We start from the raw sequence: 18,074 nt of genomic DNA on the forward strand, positions 1-18,074 counted from the left end.
TTATTTTTTTAAATTTTTTCAATTTATTTATTATCAGAAAAACAGTATTCATTATTTTTTTTTCACCACACCCAGTGCTCCATGCAATCGGTGCCCTCTATGATACCCACCACTTGGTACCCCAACCTCCCACCACCCCCCCACCACTTCAGACCCCTCAGATTGTTTTTCAGAGTCCATAGTCTCTCGTGATTCACCTCCCCTTCCAATTTACCCCAACTCCCTTCTTCTCTCTAACACCCCTTGTCCTCCATGATATTTGTTATGCTCCACAAATAAGTGAAACCATATGATAATTGAAACGTGTTCATTTTTAAAACCTATGTATATTCCTGTTGATTTCTGTTGTCTAGCATCCATTCTTTTTTTTTTAAGATTTTATTTATCTGACAGATATCATAAGTAGGCAGAGAGGCAGGCAGAGAGAGAGGGGGAAAAAGGGGGAAGCAGGCTCCCCACTGAGCCCAATATGGGGTCAATCCCAGGACCCTGAGATCATGACCTGAGCCCAAGGCAGGGGCTTAACCCACTGAGCCACCCAGATGCCCCTAGCATCCATTCTTTTAAACAAATACAGCATCTTCTTTTATCTTTCTGAGGATATTGATTATAGAATATTTTAAGTTTCCCTCTTTTCTTCTTATTTGTTTCTTTGTGTAACTGTCTTTCATGTTGGAGCATTTCCTAAAATGTCAGCCATCCTTGACTCTCTAGTCACATTTAGAAGGCTGCCTGGAAGTTGTGTCGGTATGGAAAATCCTTTCCATTTTTTGGGCTTCACTATTGAGAAATCAGGCAGGGAACTGAATGTTTTGCCCACAATTACCAGTGTTTCTAGAGGAAGCCTCCAGTCCTCCAGTCTTCTGCGTGGAGCATTTTTACTGATTGCCCATCAGAATCACGAGAGCAGGATGGAAAATGTGGCTGGGGCCTCAGCACTCAGCAGGCAGCTTTTCACGTGAGCCCCCATTTTCATTCCCACATCTCACCTTCGACTTCTCCTGAGCCTAGTGGCCAGAAACAATTGTGGTCTTTAGGGTCTGTTGCCCCCACAGAATACACCAATTGTCATCTCCTGAAGGCAGCAGGAGGGGTTTGTTTGACTGTGTGTGGGTAGACCTGTTCAACAGCCCCGTTTTTTTTTTTTTTTGTTGTTGTTGTTGTTTTGTTTTGTTTTGTTTTTATTTCTTTTCAGCGTAACAGAATTCATTATTTTTGCACCACACCCACTACTCCATGCAATGCATGCCCTCCATAATACCCACCACCAGGCTCCCCCAACCTCCCACCCCCCGCCCCTTCAAAACTCTCAGGTGGTTTTTCAGAGTCCATAGTCTCTCATGGTTCACTTCCCCTTCCAATTTCCCTCAACTCCCTTCTCCTCTCTATCTCCCCATGTCCTCCATGCTATTTGTTATGCTCCACAAATAAGTGAAACCATATGATAATTGACTCTCTCTGCTTGACTTATTTCACTCAGCATCATCTCTTCCAGTCCCGTCCATGTTGCTACAAAAGTTGGGTATTCGTCCTTTCTGATGGAGGCATAATACTCCATAGTGTATATGGACCACATCTTCCTTATCCATTTGTTCGTTGAAGGGCATCTTAGTTCTTTCCACAGTTTGGTGACCGTGGCCATTGCTGCTATAAATAGCCCCTTGTTTTTGCCACTTAAATCAGGATCACCATCTATGACACTTGGAGCCTCTCATTTCGGAGTCTTTGCAGGATCCTAGAAAGCAGTAATCTTGCTTTTCACTGCTATCCTCTGCTATTGGTTCTCTTTTCTACTAAGCCTCCATCCGTTTGCCTCTTCCAATCCCGTATTGACATCTCCTATGCATAACTGTTCTTCCCTTCCATTCCTTTTGATCTTGTGAATTTATGAATTTCAAATTTGCTGTCATTTTCTATGGTTAGTCAGAAATCTAGATTATATTTAATCTTTCTTTTCCTTAACCCCCCCCCCAAAAATGGAGAACATAATTCTTGTCAGTCACAGTAGCATACTTGTGGAGAGATTTTCCAAAACAGAATGAAGCAGAGACCCTATCAGAACCAATAGGGGCCTGGGGCGCCTGGATGGCTCAGTGGGTTAAAGCCTCTGCCTTCAGCTCAGGTCATGTTCTCAGGGTCCTGGGATCGAGCCCCACATCGGGCTCTCTGCTCAACAGGAGCCTGCTTCCCCCTCTCTCTCTGCCTGCTTCTCTGCCTACTTGTGATCTCTGTCAAATAAATAAATAAAATCTTTAAAAAAAAAAAAAAAGAAGAGGAACCAATAGGGGATAGGGAGCAAATTTATATAGTGAACATCTCCAAATTAGATCTGCATACTGAGGAGTCCAGTCTCAGTCTAGAAAAACATATAAAAATCACCTGTATGTGATTTTTCAGGCCACACCATAGGCAGTTACAAAGGCCTTACCTGACAGGCCTCACAGGAGAGAGCTGACCTCCCCACCCCAGACTTGGTACACAGCCCCTGGGTTATGGTCTAAAGCTGCTCTGGCCAGCATGTCTTACTTATCTGCATCTCTAGCCCAGGAACCTCCACCCAAAGCCTCTTTATCTGGGGTGTTAAGGAAATGACTTCTCAGGTGCCTCTACTAAGGCCTCCTTGAGGAGGTGGAGGGGAAGAGAAACTCAAAGACACTTGTCCCCACTCTGACAAAGGATTCCATACTTTTCTATACCTGGCTCTTTCCCCTTGCCCTTTACCCAGCCCCGGGAGAATAAAACTGTAGAAGACTTGTGTTTGAGACATCTTCAGCAGATGCACACATCCTCTAGACCCTCAAACCACTGTGCTGTTCCGTGGAGGCAAAAGGATTAGGAGAGTTAGTATTTTCTGTGGTTCACCTTCTTGCTTATAGTTTCTCAGTCAGTGATAGAAGCCTTGACTATTACTTCTATTTTTGACTTATTGCTTTAATTGGCTACTCCAACATCTGACAGCTCAGATCTCTCCAGCTCAGGTGAACTCCTCACACTTACTCTTCCTCCCCTGGATTGTCCATATTTAAATCCTGCCCTAACCAGCACATATACCTAGACAAGGCACAGAGCTGTGTGACTTTGTGAAAATTATCTAACTTCCTTGAGCCTCAAATTTCTCATCTTAAGATAGTAACATTAGCATTTGCTTCTTTCAGCTTTGAAAGATTCAATGACATGACTCGTGAGAATCTTAGAAGTCTCAATTACACAGCAAATGCTGAGTCAATATTAACGATGATATTGAAGATGGTGATAATGATGATTTAGATTATTCAACATCAGATCCCTTTGAAACCTATACATTTTCTCCATAGAGGAGTTTGAGTCAAGTATCTAATTCATTTTCTCTCACTAAAAAATTAAACACCAATGTTTAAATAATGATGAGCAGGGAATTCCTGTAGAATAAATAATTGAAGCCTTGGATCCTCTGTTGAGGTTTTCATTTGAGTCTTGGCAAAGAGATGTATTGGTTTAGATTGTAAAGTAAGTCCCCACCCCTAAGACAGCACCTTAGGATTCATCTCAGTTCTGCATTTCAGCCTCACTGTTCTATTTATTTATGAAATGTTCCCAAGACATCTTGTTTGCATTATGGATTTTTCTTCAGACCAGTGCTGTCCTAAAAGAGGATCCTTATTTTTCCTCTTCTATGCCCATAGCCATATTTTATAATTCTGACCTCATACCTCCATGTCAGGAGGGTAGGACAGAAAAACTTGAGAGAGAGAGAGAGAGATCCTGACAGCCAGAAATCACTCCCTCTCCTTGATCTCCCATGGTGTCAGCCTTCTCAGAACATATTGGCCCAACTCTTAGTACTTTTCCAGAATGGATTCTTCCCAATACATTATTGTGGATAGATGCAAATACTTCCAAGATGCATCTGGGTGTACAGGCATTATAACCAACTAATTCAATAAACAGAAAAGATATATGGTCTTTATAACTTTGCAGGGAAGCAGAAAAGACATTTGCAGACATTAAATGATGCAGCTGCCCTTCTTGGTTTAGAGGCAGCAAGGTTTTCTTGGTATTCATTCATTCATTCACTTACTCATTTATTTATCTAGTACTTATTGTTATTTTCTGCATGTAAGGCAGCTCTGAGCTAACTAATTACCATATAACACCTATGGAAGGAAAATGGACAATTTATCTCAGCTGGGCCTCTTGGGTAAATACTTTTATCTGCCTTGAACATCATTCCCCATCTAGAATATAATCCATTCCATACAAGAAGTCTCTGTGTTTGTTTATTTCATTGACTTGATTTTTTTTCTTTGGGCAAACAGTCATTTTGGCTGCTGTGAAAACATAACCTCAAACAAATAACTATTTAAATATATATGAAAATAGAAAACCATCAGCAATTTTGTGTGTGTGTGGTAAGACAATTATTTGCCCGATTGTTTTAATACCTTCTACTTGGAAAGCACCTTCAGGGTATTAAATTATCAGAGCACCTCTAAGAAGGTAATGAGAATTGGGATGTAGTATACAAGAAGAAGTTTTGTCCTTTGATAGGTTCGGGGAAATAAGAAAATTATATAGTAAGTGCATAGTAATATTAACCTAATTTTTTAGTTTATATAATGTTCCTTAAGATGTCTTAGGATGCACTGATTGGAATCAGGTCTAATAATGTTGACTCGTTTGGTGAAGAATGACTAGAATCCTGAGGATCTGGAATTATGCTCCTAGGAAACAGTTCAAAGAACTATCGCTATGTATCTGGTGAAAATTAGCAGAAGGGTAGATAAGTACTTGAATATTTTCAATCATAAAATAAGTTATTTTTATGTGAAATATGTGAAACATCTCTAGGCAAATCATAGAGGAAATATTGAGCTACAATATGAGCTAAATTTCATTTAGTCTATTAATAAAAACTAGGAAAATAAAAACAGATAGTGGGAAGTGAAAAATGGAAAGAGTATATATTAAAATTAGATTAGAGAGATAAAAATCTCTGTTTCTTCAAGGTGCTTATCACCAATTGAAAATGGTACAGTCCAATTTTATGTACATTAAAGTATGCGCTAACATGAAAACTGATATAAATCCTATTCCTCTTTTGGTGGATCATTTGGGCACTACAAACAACTCTTGTTTTACTTAAAAGGTTTTGGAAGAGGTCCTTGAATGAGAAACTGAAACTCAAAATACCATTTGTGTCACCAGATGAGCTTTATGAGTTAAATGTCTCATCCTTTTGACTGAAGAATTCCTATCTTTTTTCAGAGATTGGTTCATGATTTATTAATGGATTAGGGTCATTCAACACTCATGACATGCGGGTATGCAGCCAGATTGTTTAAGATGAACACCTGGAACCTCTTGGCTTGGTGTCAGTGTTAGCCATATATTCAGGTTTATTACATGATAATGTGGCCATTTACAGGTGTGTCCTTTGTGACCCAAAGTGGGAACTAGGAATATAAACATTTATAGAGTAAGATTAACCGAGACTTGTAAAATCTTGAAATAAGGAAACAAATCAGAAAAACTCACACAACAGTATTGGTCAAGCTCCTAATATTGTCAGAGACCATGCTAAGGGATTAGCATAGTTGGTTTGCTCACATCAGGTTTGGTCCACCCTGTGATTTCTGCCTGAATGGAACACTTGAAAAGGGAATTTATCCCTTATAATAGCAGATGGATTTAGATGAAACAGTATTTACTTTTTCAGGTTTTCTGATGATTTGCATGGTTCCAGGTCTGTTATCTTGCTCTGTCCACTAAATCCACATTCCCCAAACCGGCCCCACCATGAAATAACAAACTGCTGCTTGCTTTTCCCTGCAGTGTCAGTGTTCCTTAGAACAAATGCCTGTTATCTGCTAAGCACCTCTAAGCTCCTGACAATTTCCCCTGGTGCAGCAGGAGTATCTATCACCCAGGAACCACTCTTTTTCATTTCATAAAGGATTGGCATGGTGAGAACTGTCATAAGCCATGTGCTCCCTTGAAAAGAGTCCATGATAGAAGTTGCTCTATCAACAGAAAAACCACTAACAACCAGTCCAAACAAAAAAGTTTACCAGGCAAAACTTTTTCCAGATTATCTATACCTGATCCTTACTCCCCACCCCATGATACATCATAACTAACACTGATTTCCTTTTTTGTTGTTGCTCCTGTAATATCATACTTATTCTGGATTTCTCCATAGTTATCAGCCCCTTAATACAAAAAAAAAAAAAAAAAACCTCCAAATTTTGTAGACTTTATCTTCTTAAATATTTACCCTTATCTTAATTTCCATAGCAATTGCTTTCCCTTATAACCTTCTATTATTTCTGATAAAATTTATGTTTGGATATGTTGTTAAGGTTCCCATAGCACTTTTCTAAGGCCAAAGTCAAAAAGCACTTCCATGAAACCTAGTAGATACTCAATAAATAATAACTCAGGAATAATTTTATTTTGACCTTTACATTTGGGTGAGTTTCTTCACCCACATTTTTGCCTGTTTTCCTAACCATTGACCCAACCATCACTGTCAGCTTTACCTCTTATTGGTTCCATGTGTCATATTTCACCGTCAAACTGGAACAGTTACGTAACTCTATGTGCCATGAGGGTGAGATCAGAAGGAATCATTTTCTACTCAGGTGATGTTAAATGCAAAAACCTTTTAAAAGTCATACTTCCTCAAAAAAATTTAAAAGAACATGTAAGGTAAGGCTTTTAAATGTTTCAGTTAACTACCATTCATTGTAGAATAAATTTTTGAAATGTGTTAATCTGTTGCTTGGTATCTCAAATCTTCTTTCCTAGTCCTCAAACTTGAGGGTAGAGATTCAATTCCCTTCCTTCTTCTCTTACTATAGCACCTGCTCAGGTACTGTGATATCATAAGCACCCAAGGAAGGCCTATGACTCAATTATCAATGATATTAAATTGTTGCTCCTGTTTCAATGCTATGCAGTTGTCACCTCTGCATTCCTGGAGAAGAAAACATGAGCCAATGCAAATAAATATATAAATAATTTGAAAGAGTATTGACCACTCTCTAGGGAGTATTCACCTTTACCAATTCCACATATCCACACACATATTTAGAACCTCTCTGCTTATCTGAAAATCATCTTTTACATCTGTGTTTGGGGCCAGGCATGTAAATGAAATCAGTTTAGTCAGAGATTCCTTACACCCAGGGACATCGTTTCAAGAGCACATTCCTTTCCCCCTCCTCTTCTGCAGATTCTGGGCCCTTTCAGAGGTCTTCTCCCATAGCAAATAGCCCTCACTGCCTCTCATTCCTTTGTTTCCAGAATTACTTGAGGAATTCTACTATCACTATGGAAGGAAGCCTCAGGCTTAAACAAGAAATTTAATAAGATGTTTCTTAGAATTAGCAAAGGTGATCTCAGTATCAAACCTGAGAAATAGTGGATAGATTCTACAAATAAGAAAAATGGCAGGAAAGACCCTGAGAAATGAATCCTCACCAAAGGAAGAGGGAAAGAGGGAGAAAGAGTTGCAGAGCTCACAATGAAACAGCAATGTCCAGTTGGCCAAGATGGCATTACCTGGAGACCCCAGGCCAACAAAACTGAAGAGAAGCAGGAGGCATTAATTTCATTAAGTTTTAACAACATGAGTCCTGCTACAGAGTACATACACAACTTTCCCCTGGCAGAAATTATACATGAGTAGATACAATTCCATAAGAAGAAAAATTCCTCAGTATAAAGGTAGGCAAAGTCATAAGCAGTCTATTTATATTATAGGGTGGGGGGGTGGCGAATGACCAAAGAAATATGAAAATATATATTAAAGGTGCTAGAAATCAAAGACATAAAATTACAATGATATACCTTTTTTTTTTTCCATTCATGGCATCATTTTGAAAAAAGAACATATTACCATAGTTTTCATTTCTCTTTCATATCTACATGATGGTTGTTTTTAAATATAAAAATCTATTCTCAATGAAAGATAACTCCTTCCCATTAAGGCTTTTGAAGGTATTTTCACCAATGTGTCTAAAAGTAATTCTAGATGACACACTCTGTTTTTGGGAGGACTGTACCTTCACATGAGTTGTATAATTTTGTTATGCTACTCCCAGCTTTCTGCCTCTTGGTCCCTGGTCAGTATCCTATCTCTTTTGTCCTTTGGTTTGCTCTGTCTTTGGTGATATGAGAAATTGGAATTCTGGATCAAATTGTTAGTCTTCTTAGTGTAATGCTTCTTCTACCCTCTTCTTCCTAACTCCTCCCCAAACAGGAGGATGTCTTATCTCATACACCATAACCCAGAAACTCAGAGTATGGTCAAAGGAACTACTCCTTTAAAGGTACATTCCATCTGGTTCTTTCCCCTTTAAAATAAATGTGTTCATGATGATAAATATGCCAGGCACTATCCTATATGGTACACCTAAAAATGTACTTGATTAACCAGTAATCAATGATTACTGATGATTATTGATAACTTGATTAACCAGCACAAAACCTTTATGGGGTGATTACTATCCTTATCCCACTTAAGAGATTAGGAACAGGAGTCAAAGAGAGGACATGTATCTTAGTGAGTCATCCAGTTCTTATGTGTGAAATCCTGGACTGAACCAGCCCTGCTTGCTTGGAGGCCCATGTTCAAAGCACTGGATCTTGTGTTTCTCTTAGATAACAAGGGGTCAGAAGAAGGAGGAAACTGTAAAAAGTTTGCATATTTGGATCATTATTAATTGGCTTTCTTTGAAATCTCATCCTGGGTTTAGGATAAAGTTGATTCATCACCATTAATAAGTGGTAATTAGAACTGAGAGTCCAGCTTTGGCCTGGTGATTAGTTTAGCCTTAAAGTTAACTTCATGTTTGTTCTGGTCAGATGCAGAGACAGCCGCTTCAGTGATTCTAAGCAAGTTAAAAGTGAACAGAGGATGATATTGGTGAAATAGTCTCATAGAGGTGGGCAAGGATAGCCATACTTTTACTTGATCTTTATGCTAGGCTCTCTATCAAGTTAAGAGAAGACAAAAATAAAGTAGAGACAAATAAGGAAAATTTCTACCTTTCTTCCTATTCTAGAAGAATCTGCTAATGCCCCTTCCCAACTTGCCCTCAAATAAAGAAGATAACTTGATTAATTAGATCCCAGGACATTCCTTTTATAAGAGTTGGGCTATGTTCTTTATGTTTTGCCAAACAGCATTGCATTAGAAGTCAATTAGATACTTGTCAATATATTTCAAATAAATGTATTCTCATCTCATTCTCTTTATTCTTTTTTTTAATGCACTTAGATTTTTCTGAGTTTGATGAGAAGGAATCAATTGATAGATTAACTGGTAGAGCGGCAGCCAGGTATTCTAAAGCCCTGGCTGTAATTCCACCAAAGTGTCACCCAAATTCCACCCTTATCCCTTATTCGTACCAAGAAATTCAATAAAATCCTGAAACCTATTACTGAAATCCTTTCTGGCCACGTCCCCAACTATCCAGGTATTCTGGGAGGTCCCACAGCTACGCCCCTGCTTTTTCCTGTTTCTTGGCCCATAGACCCCATGAGTTAGCATACAGCGAATAAGCAAATGGTAACTGGAGACAGAGAGACAGGAAAGGCCAGCACTTTGGGAGGGCAGAATATACTTAGGTGAGAACCAAAAAGGGAAGAGCACATTAGAACTGAAGAACGTTGCGGGTAGGGACATTTCTTCATCAATTCGCCTGAAGGCTTATCTAGGACAAGTCCTAGAATACTTGACTAGTCCAAGAAAACACAATATTTTAAAATATATAACACATCTTAACGGGCTTATGACATCATGTCTGAAACATAGAGCTGCATCTGGCCAGGCTGCAGCCCAAATCATCTAAGTGATGATGTCTTTATCGCTTTATACATTTTTCAAACAAGACATTCAATTAGTGCTCATTATGATGGAAGAGGTATCTTGGCAACTGATCCTCCCTCTTTTTGCTGCCTCCAAGCAGTCAGAGAGACTTCTGGAAATCTTCCCTCCACAAAGTCACATAAGACATGTGTTTGTTACTGAGCCATTATAGCCATGCTGATAATTCTAGGGGAAGAAAATATTCTGGTCCCAAAAAACACAAACTACAGATGGTTCTCTCACATGGCTGTGGCCAACACATCTTTCAGGTCCCAGGAGGACAGAAAGAATAGTGGATAATTGGTCAATAATAGCCAAAAGGGGTAATTCCCTCCCCTAGCATTTAACTTCCTGTTAGGGCAGGGTTTTAGAATGAAACAATCATAAAGATAGCTACTATATCCTTGGGATCTACACAGTGCCAGGCAGTGTGCTATATGCTTAACATATCTATTGATGTGACATATGGTGAGGCTGGACCCATATTTTCTTGAACACTTACTGGGGGAAGAATGAAACGGGAGCAAAATGGAACTTGTTGCAAGGAAATCTGAATTTGCGATGAGATGCTCCTCATGGGATATTTAAAATGAAGATTTCAGGAACATTAAAATTAATTTAAAGGACTTTCAGGAAATAGATTAAAGTCCTGCTGTATAAGATTATTTGGTAGGAGCCAGTGGTCCACACGTATCTCTGTAGAGCTTCCTCCAAGTCGAACAAATGTTTCCATTGTCATCACTCTTGGGAAGGTCAGTCCAGCAGTAGGAAAAAAACATGGGTGGACAAGGATTAGGAAATGAAGATGCTTCACCAGATTCTCTGATTTGACCATTTTTGTGAAACCTCTGCCCCAACCTGCTTTTGCTTCAAACTACCCCCATTTGTGACTCTCTTTGTATGACTGTTCCTGAATACTGGAATTGGAAGTGCCTGCAAATTTATGTGCCCATGGTGCAGTCATTACCAATGACTAATGTCAGAGTATGATAGCCCAGATCTTTGCCTCAAGTTGATATAAATTCATACTTCACAGCTCCCTGTAGACTAGGCTGATACTGGGATTGTGCCTGTTAATTGCATCCTTGCTTGACTTTTTCCTTTCCATTTCCTTCATGGTCTCACAGATTTCTTCTGGGAGCAGTTTTTTGTTTTTTTAAAGATTTTATTTATTTATTTGACAGGCAGAGATCACAAGTAGGTGGAGAGGCAGGCAGAGAGAGAGGAGGAAGCAGGTTTCCTGCTGAGCAGAGAGCCCGATGTGGGGCTCGATCCCAGGACCCTGGGATCATGACCTGAGCCGAAGGCAGAGGCTTTAACCCACTGAGCCACCCAGGCGCCCCGAGGGAGCAGTTTTTTAAAAGATTTTATTTTTAAGTTATCTCTACACCCAACATGGGGTTCAGACTTAACAACACGGAGATCAAGAATCTCATGTTGTATCAACCAAGCCAGCCAGGTGCCACTCCTGGGAGAATTCCTTAACAGATCATGAGCACATGAGTCTCCATCTCAGGCTCTTACTGTAGAGAACATAAACTAAATCAGATGGTGTGAGGGATAAATTTCTCCCAGTTTTCTTTGAAAGCATAGACTTAATTTTGCTCATGTTCTGAGATGTGGGATTCTATATAGTGCTTCCAGAATGGGTGTGCGGTCAACACTGAAGAAAAAGTGAGGTAAGGAAAGGTCAAACCTGCCCCTGAACCCATGGAAAGGCCCAAAAGGAAATGAGAAAATTAACCAGGATAGACCATATAAATCTGCCTGGGCCTATATAAGAATGTAACGTAATTTACATTCCATTTTATCAGCTCTCTCAGTAAAATCTTGTTATTCTAAGTATGAAAAAAGCCTCATAGTGATATCAGTGCCCTTCAACCAAAGAACATCATGAATATGCTTGGAGTTAGACCAGTTGGGTTTATTACTTATTGCAGTGGGGGGCAAAGTACCCATAGGAAGTCATGGAGTATTTCAATAAGATGCTGTTAGAGAAAACCTATTTTATTTATTTATTTATTTATTTATTTATTAAAGATTTATTTATTTATTTATTTGACAGAGAGAGAGAGATCACAAGTAGGCAGAGAGGCAGGCAGAGAGAGAGAGAGGAGGAAGCAGGCTCCCCGCTGAGCAGAGAGCCCGATGTGGGACTCGATCCCAGGACCCTGAGATCATGACCCGAGCCGAAGGCAGCGGCTTAACCCACTGAGCCACCCAGGCACCCGAGAAAACCTATTTTAGGATTGGGAATTTGGTTAGGTGACTCAGGGGAGAGTCTAAGAAAGCCGGAATTTGCTCTAGTTTGGATGCTGCCAGAAAATAGGGGTTATTCTTTGATTGGATATCTAATAAGTCTTTTCTGGCACAAAGATAAAACTAATTGGTAAAGAAGTAGCAGTCATATATTTTGGTCAGGATGGGGTGTTTGGTATTTTGTGGGTAGCACTGTGACTTTTTTTTTTTTTTTTTTTTTGCCTATGCTTATATAAACTATGAAGTGGCCTTGTTTTATTTTGTTTGTCTTTAAGTAGGCTCCATGCCCAACATGGGGCTTGAACTCAACACCCAGAGATCAAGAGTCACATGTTCTCCCGGCTGAGCCATTCAGGTTCCCATGACATGGCCTTGTTTTGTTTCATTTTATCATGGTCCCTAAGTAATCATGTCAGAAGCTGGTATTCTATGAGATGGTTTATGTTTAACAAGAGAATAATGTGGCTGTGCTGTGAATTCCAGGCCAGCTTTCAGATGTCAGGGGCTGTTCTTTTTTATTTTTATTTTCATTTTTATTTTTTACTGAGGGACTTCTTATTGCTCTTAGTATGAACTTCCTAAATGGTTTGAGAGCTCTTTGCAGATCACATTTACTCTCACTCACTCCTCTGGAGCCACAAGGGAACTTTTCTCAGTCCTTTGTATGCACCATACTTCCTTCCACTCCAGAGTTGGGACATGTGTGCTTTCAACTCAACCCCTCATCTTATTTCTGCAGGTTGGAACTACTACCATATGTCAAGACTTAGCATAGTATTTGATGCAGAGTAAATACTCAGTAAAAAAAAAATTGTTAAATAAATAAATGAATGAATAAGCAAATGAATGAATGAATCATACCTTTGTGACCCAAGATTATATTCAATCGAGTGTGTACTGTTCCTGGTTCACAGGGTCCCATTCATTGCCTGCGTAAGTCCCAGTACATGTGTGTGGGAAGTTATCCCCATATTCCTCTTCATAGAATTTGCTGGACATTGGAAGGAATCCAAGGCTTGATCTAGTCTGCAAGCCAACTGTTCACAAGGGCAAATAAAATTCAAGGAGAGAAATATGAATGAGAAAAATAATGAAATCTTGAAAAAGAATTCACATCCATTATTATAGAAATTATTAGGTTATATAAAGCATCCTTAATTGCAAAAGGAAGGTAAGAGCTGACTGTAACAAAGAGAGGGGTCATAATTATAACCCACCAGTAAAGAGGAATATACATTCTTAGAAGAACAGTGAATTTTTAACTTGTTCTTTTTTCTTTGTATGTGAAAACGTTTGGCTCTTTTTCCCAATGACTTGCATGGGAGTTTATTTGCACAAATTTCTAAGACACATTTTGTAAGTAACAGTCAATGGTTTATTTCTGGTTTCTGATTATAAAAGGAATATATGCTCATTACAGAATTTTCAAGGAGAAAACAGGCAGGTACAAAAAATTAAAATAAGTGATTATCATATCACGTGTAACATTACTGTTAACATCTTGATCCTTTTTCTTTTGAGACCTATAGATAAAGATGGATTTAACTTGGGGTTGTAATGTTCACAAAATTCTACTTCATGAGGTGTTTTTTAAAAAATATCTTCTTAGGGATGCCTGGGTGGCTCAATCCGTTAAGCATCTGCCTTTGGCTTAGGTTATGATCCCAGGGTCCTGGGAGAAAGCCCCATGAGCCTGCTTCTCCCTCTCCTTCTGATTCTCTCCTGCTTGAGCTCTCTCTCTCTCTCTCTCTCTCTTAAATAAATAAATAAGTAAGTAAATAAATAAATAAATAAACATCTCTTTAGCCCTTGATGCTGTCTCATATAAATGCTGTTATGCCATTAGTCTGTGAGAATATGATTAAATAACTGAAACTTTAATAACTCGGAACTTACTATATTACTGTTGTATGACGTTTTACTCTAGAACTCAAACCAAATATTTATTATGTCACAGAGTTTCTGAGTGTCAGGAATTCAGGAGGGCCTGGCTGGGATGTTCTGGTTCAAGGTGTCTCATAAGGCTGCAGTCAAGCTGTAACTGGTGTTACAGCCTCCGAAGACTTGACTGACCCTGGATGAGTCACTCTGAAGCTCATTCACTTGGCTGTTTATTGACTGGAGGCTTCAGTTTCTTAACCCATGGGCTTCTCTGCAGAGCTGTTCCCACCATGGCTCCTCCCAGGGTGGATGAATAAAGAGAAAGAGAGGGAGGGAAGCGGGGAGACAAAAAGAGAGAGAGATTGATGACACTGCTTTTTATGACCAAGTCTTGTGGTCACATACTATCACATGTACCATATGTTATTCAGTAGAAATAGTCACTAAGACTAACCCATACTAAAGAGGAAGAGAACATTACACAAATGTATGAAGACCAGGCGACAGGGATACTTGAGGCCATCTTGGAGTCTGGCTAGCATATTCACCTTATTATATATAACTGGTATAACTGTATATAACTTTTTATGTAATGTATATATATTTTTTTCTCTGCTAGATCCTTAGGTCCATTTCCATTTTTGCCACTTAAAAAGTGGGCATTAGTTTTTCATTTAAAAGTATGTATTAAGTGCCTTCAATGCTCTAAAACTGAAATAAAAATTTATTTTATTATGCTGACTAAAATTAAACATTCCATGGTTAAAATCTTAGTATAAAAATCTTCCCTGTGGGAACCTATGATTATTTTATTAAGATAGAGTCCAAAAAGAATATTAAAACATGTAAGTTTTTGGGGCTTTTAATATATATTGATAATGGCATTTCAGAAAATATATATTTACTAATAATCCCAGGAGCAGCAGCATCTTGCTATAAAATCAATAGTAATGAATACTGATATTTAATACTTGACTCTTTCTAAAGTAATAAGTAAAAAAATTATACATTTTTACTTTAATCTGCATATATGACATTGATCAGTGGAGAAGTCTAACACATTCATGTTTGTTTAATTAACAGGTTTTCTCATTGCTTTTTCTTAAGATCTTTTCATAAGAATATTAACTTTTTATCAGCCATGTTTGCTACAAATATTAGTTTATAGTAAATCTTTCAGTTTGTAACAAATCTTGATGTTTTTACAGGATGTTTGCTATGCAGACATATTTTTGTACTTTCGTATCTGCTGTTCTCCCATTTTTTTGTTGCTTGTTAAGTCCCCTCCATTAATGATTTATTTAGTTTTTTAAATTAAAATTTAGGTAGTTAACATACAGTGCAATATTGGTTTCTGGAATAGAATTCAGTGATTCATCACTTACATACAACACCCAGGGCTCATCACAAAAAGTGCCCTCCTTAATCCCCATCACCTATCCAGCCCATCTCCAGGCCAGACCCCTCCATCAACCCTCAGTTTGTTCTCTGTCATTAAGAGTCTCCTGTGGTTTGTTTCCTGCTCTCATTTTTATACTTTTCCTCCTTCCCATATGTTCATCTGTATTCTTTCTTAAATTCCACATTTGAGTAAGATCATATGGTATTTGTCTTTCTCTGACTTGTGTGTAATACACTCTAGCTCTATCCATGTCATTGCAAGTGGCAAGATTTCATTCTTTTTGTGACTGAGTAATATTCCATTGTGTATATATATATACCAGCTCATCTTTATCCATTCATCAGTTAGTGGACACTTGGGATCTCTCCATAGTTTGGCTACTGTTGATAAAGCTGCTATAAGCATTGGGGTGCATGTACCCCTTCAGACCTCTTTTTTTGTATCCTTTGAGTAAATACTTAATAGTGCAATTGCTGGATTGCACAGTGTTTTTTTTGTTTGTTTGTTTGTTTGTTTGTTTTTTAACATTTTGAAGAAACTCCAGGCTGTTCTCCAGAGTGGCTAGAGTGGCTATACCAGTTTGCATTCCCATCCATGCAAGTGGCTTTCCCTTTCTCCACATCCTCACTAACACCTGTTTCTTGTGTTGTTAGTATTAGCCATCCTGACAGGTGTAAGATGGTATCTCACTGTGGTTTTGATTTGTATTTCCCTGATGATGAGTGATGTCAAGCATCTTTTCATGTGCCTGTTAGCTATCTTGATGTGTTTTTTGGAAAAGTGTCGATTCATATCTTCTGCTCATTTCTTGACTGCATTTTTTGTTTTTTGGGTGTTGAGTTTAATAAGTTCTTTATAGATTTTGGGTACTAGTAAAATCCGATATGTCATTTGCAAATATCTTCTCCCATTCCGTAGGTAGCTGTTTAGATTTGTTACCTGTTTCCTTTACTGTGCAGAAGCTTTTTATCTTGATAAAGTCCCAGTAGTTTATTTTTGCTTTTGTTTCCCTTGCCTCTGGAGATGTGTCTGCAAGAAGTTGTTGTGGCCAAGGTCAAAGAGGCTTCTGCCTGTGTTCTCCTCCTCTAGAGTTTTGATGGATTCCTGCCTCACATTTAAGTCATGCATCCATTTTGAGTTTATTTTTGTGTATGTTGTAAGAAAGTGGTCCAGTTTCATTCTTCTGCATGTGGCTGTCCAGTTTTCCCAACACCATTTGTTGAAGAAGCTGTCTTTTTCCCATTGGATATTCTTTCCTGCTCTGTCAAAGATAAGTTGACAATAGAGTTGACAGTAGGGTCCATTGCTGGGCTTTCTGTTCTGTTCCGTTGATCTATGTGTCTGCTTTTGTGCCAGTTCCATACTGTCTTGATGACTATAGATTTGTGACAGCTTGAAATCTGTAATTGTGATACCTCTAGGGTTTTTCTTTTTCATTTAAATGGTCATCTACATTTTCTTTTTTTTTTTTTTAAGATTTATTTATTTAGTTGACACAGAGAGAGAGAGATCACAAGTAGGCAGAGAGGCAGGCAGAGAGAGAGGGGGAAGCAGGCCCCCTGCTGAGCCGAGAGCCTGACTCTGGGCTCTATCCCAGGACCTTGGGATCATCACCTGAGCTGAAGGCAGAGGCTTAACCCACTGAGCTACCCAGGTGCCCCTACATTTTCTTTTATATCACACATAGCAATAAGATTTCATTTAGAAAATCTTAATGCTTTAATATGCATTACATACATTCTGATTAATTATATACAATAAAGAAGATCCGTGCTTTTATTTCAAAATAATTTCTTGAATACTCTTTCCACTTCCTATTAACTTAGGAGTTTTATGAAACTCTGTTGGAGTCTCATATAAGCTGTACCTCCTAATTCCTCCCCAAGTCTCTGTCCCGCCCAAACAGGCTGACATAACTCTTTAACTTAAAATGTTCTTAGTTAATTCATAGGGCATTTGCCAGGTCTTTTTTTTTTTTAATCTTTTTTCTTCATACAAATTCTGCGCATTCACTGTTTAATGACTTGCTGGGTACTTGATTATTTGTTTCTCTGTTATGGATGATTCTCTTTATAACATAATTTCTAAGGGAAAGCTGTCATTTCATTTTATATGTAACAATTTTACTGATAATCTCTAGGTAAATTTAGAGCTCTTCAGTTGATTTTCTTGGGGTTTCAAGAAACCGTCTGTAAATGTTCCTGCCACCATAAAATAAAAATAAAGAAGAGCATTTTATCTTCAACTTTCTAATGATTACAGCTCTCTTTTTTTTTTGTCATATCATATTATGTTGATCAGAATGTCTAGAACAAGTTTAAAAGTATTAAAATTCACAAGGAACTTATTTTATTTGTAAATTTAATAGGACTATATCTAGGATTTCACTATTGAAAATGAGGTTTTAAAAGCTTGATATGAAAAATAAAACCGAGTAAACCCTGAAGGAAAGCCCAGTATGTTAGCATCTTCCACATCCCTCCTTCAGTCACCGTCAGACATTTGATTGCTTTCAAAAAAGAAGACACATTTGATAACCAGACACTCTGTATAGACTATCTCTGCTTTTGTTTTGTTAATCTGCTTTACTGGTTACTGGGCTTTAGAATTACTATTCTGGCTAGGATGGCCAAAACCATGTATAATAAAACCTAATGTGGACACCTTAAGTGTTATTCA

This window comes from Mustela putorius, unplaced genomic scaffold (genome assembly GCF_011764305.1).
Source record: "Mustela putorius furo isolate JIRA1106 unplaced genomic scaffold, ASM1176430v1.1 tig00000281_pilon_pilon_pilon, whole genome shotgun sequence".
NCBI lineage: Eukaryota > Metazoa > Chordata > Mammalia > Carnivora > Mustelidae > Mustela > Mustela putorius.